The sequence below is a fragment of the Siphateles boraxobius genome, unplaced genomic scaffold, assembly GCF_051911475.1.
Source record: "Siphateles boraxobius isolate OS27281-9 unplaced genomic scaffold, OSU_SipBor_1 63, whole genome shotgun sequence".
Lineage (NCBI taxonomy): Eukaryota > Metazoa > Chordata > Actinopteri > Cypriniformes > Leuciscidae > Siphateles > Siphateles boraxobius.
In genome coordinates, this window is record NW_027509190.1 from 246586 (window position 1) to 249566 (window position 2981).

General features: G+C 40.2%; 1 non-coding gene across 1 annotated transcript; it reads left to right on the top strand.

Annotated features, from left to right (window-relative positions):
• The first annotated feature begins 878 nt into the window (after positions 1 to 878).
• Positions 879 to 950, top strand: trnad-guc (transfer RNA aspartic acid (anticodon GUC)). Its single transcript has one exon. It is a non-coding gene; the product is annotated as a tRNA-Asp (tRNA).
• The last annotated feature ends 2031 nt before the right edge of the window (positions 951 to 2981 follow it).

The following is a 2981-nucleotide window of genomic DNA, read 5'->3' on the forward strand; positions in this document are numbered from 1 at the left end:
TAGGCACAGTTGTCTATAAATACAGCAATCATGAGAACAGCTAAATGAAAATACACAACAACAACCCATCAAAGTCTACAACTCTTGATTAGTTTGATTGCATGATAGCCCAATGAATTGTTGTAAACCTTGTTCTTCTTAAGTGTAGAACAACTCAGAAGCGAAGACCAGGAGACTTGGGATTGTATCTTTTAAGCAGGATTGTTTATTTGCTGTAGTCTGCTTCGTCCAAAATCAAAAGTCAAGTCTAACTAAGGCAGTATACATATAGTTCATATACCCTTTCAGGGGGAGGCGTTACATAATGGTGGAGACACTCTGAAACAAAAGCATGTAAATGAGGCATACAAGTTTAGGAACTTGCCCTAGACTGAGAGTGTTACCCATCCTAATCCAATCAGCATAACAGTGTAATGTAAATATCCTAAGTCAGACTGATCGGGGACAACTACGTGTGTCTGCAACTCCTCGTTAGGAAAGTATTTCTGCCTGTCACGCGGAAGACCAAGGTTCGATTCCCTGACGGGGAGATCCAGTCCTTTACTGCTGCCAAGAGACCTTAACAAAAGTTTTGCTCAGCACTATACCACCAACGCAAGACCGTTGGATGTAGGCTGGAAGCCCTGTTGTGCGGTCAGCAAGAATTCTCGAAATACATTAGCAGCTGGCAGGTGCAGATAAACTGAAACTCTTTTTGTTTGGACCTGGCACTTAAAAAAATTGCATGAACTTATTGACCTGACCTACCAGGCTCCATATTAAAAAACAAGGTTTCTAGTTTATAAATGTAACACGTTTTATACAGACACTTCACATTTGACGCATGTCACTGTTCCTGGAAGTCGCGCTGATCGGGGACAACTACCTGTCTCTGCAACTCCTTGTTAGTATAGTGGAAATTATCTCCGCCTGTCACGCGGAAGACCGGGGTTCGATTCCCCGACGGGGAGATCCAGTCCACACTGCTGCCAAAAGACCGGTACAAAAGTTTTGCTGCAGCAAACGAGTTAGAGGAGGAGCTGGCCAGGGTCCCCAGAAAACTGTTTTAACGACAGCTTGAGCAAAATGAAATGCGTTGGCCGAGAATCGAACCCAGGTCAACTGGTGCGGGAGCCGAAAATGGTTAAGCTTAACTTCCCTTAACTTTTCCCATTCATTATCTATGGTAGTGCTTAACAATACGGATGCAATATACCTTTTGGCCACACGTAGACTTCCTGAACATTCTGCTTGTGTTAAGTCCAGGACAATCTAATAAAATATGTTTGACAGATAAGGGAATTTTACAAAACATACATAAAGTTGGGTCTTCACCTTTAAGCAAAAAAGCATGGGTCAAGGAAGTCTACACCTACGTGCGGCTGGCCCTCGTGCGGGAGCCGAAAATGGTTAAGCTTAACTTCCCTTAACTTTTCCCATTCATTCTCTATGGTAGTGCTTAACAATACGGATGCAATATACCTTTGGCCACACGTAGACTTCCTGAGCATTCTGCTTGTGTTAAGTCCAGGACAATCTAATAAAATATGTTTGACAGATAAGGGAATTTTACAAAACATACATAAAGTTGGGTCTTCACCTTTAAGCAAACAAGCATGGGTCAAGGAAGTCTACACGTACGTGCGGCTGGCCCTCCCGTGTGAGGCGAACGTGATAACCACTACACTACGGAAACACGTCTTCAGGTTGCAGACATACATCTTTAGGTGCACGCTTGTTAAAAAGTGTATAAAGGTAATGAGCGCTACACCCACCTAGCGTGGCAAACAGTTTAAAATACTTTTGAACATAAATTAAAACATTTTAATACATTTGTGACACTACAGTTAGTTGTATAATAAAATACATACCGTAGTATCAAATACAAAATATACATAAAACACAATACAGTAAATCATTCACAAAAATGTTCTGGGATGCATGCTCATTTATAGATCCGTTTATCGACAAATACATGCAGGGAAGTCTGTTTTTATGTCTGTAGGTTCTAATGGCAGGGGCCCTGACCACATTCTTAACAGTAATAAACCAACTTATCTGATCGTAGCCATGGTAACCAAAGATCCTGCTTGCCCTTGTTGGGGGCAGTGGCGGATCTAGAGATTTTTTCCTGGGGTGACAAAGGGGTGGCATGAGGTTTCAGGAGGGGGGCCATGGATATTATTCATAATTTAAAATGCTACGGTTTTCATTGAATCTGTTTTGTTCTCTACACTACATTACACAAAGTGGTTGAACACTGAACACTGAAAACGCAGTGGATAGATTTTATTTAGGAAGGAAAGGCGCCACTTAAACTTCCAAAATACGTTTATGTTTGCGCAAATCATTTTCTGACAGACTGTTTTGTGAACGAGGGTCAATTCAAAGCAGGTCTTGCTTCAAATTTAATCCTCAAGTGTGGATCGTTGCCTATACTGTTCGCGATCCAACGTCACCTCCAGTAGAAGTAAGTGTATTTTATGATTTTTGAGCAAATACTCATTAAAGTCGATGTCAGCCAATTCAACAACAAATGCGTCTAAAGTTGTTGTCGTCGTCATAGGATGTCTGTGTAATAATTTAAACCTTGTTTGTATAGTGTGTAACCACACGTTTATAAATATATTTTTTAAAGATATTGTATTAAAAACTGTGCATGTTTTCTGTAAAGACAAGACATCAAAATTGCTATCATCCGTCTTGTAACCTTCGATACAACAAATAGCGTCAGACAGTTTTATGTCACGTATTATTTTTTGCAACAATTACAAATGTAAATAAATTAATACCTGTTCTATCTCCCTGCAGCATATATTTTCTTGTTCTGTAGCCATCTTCTCACATTTGCCACATAAGCACCTGTACGACAAGTAATGTAAACATGACGCAACAGGTCCCTCGCATAAATGTAATTTCGTTTGTACGTAGCAAACGTTATCACAGTATTTGTGTTTGTAGATTAAAAAAATTGCGCCAACGTTATCACAGTTTGTGTGTGT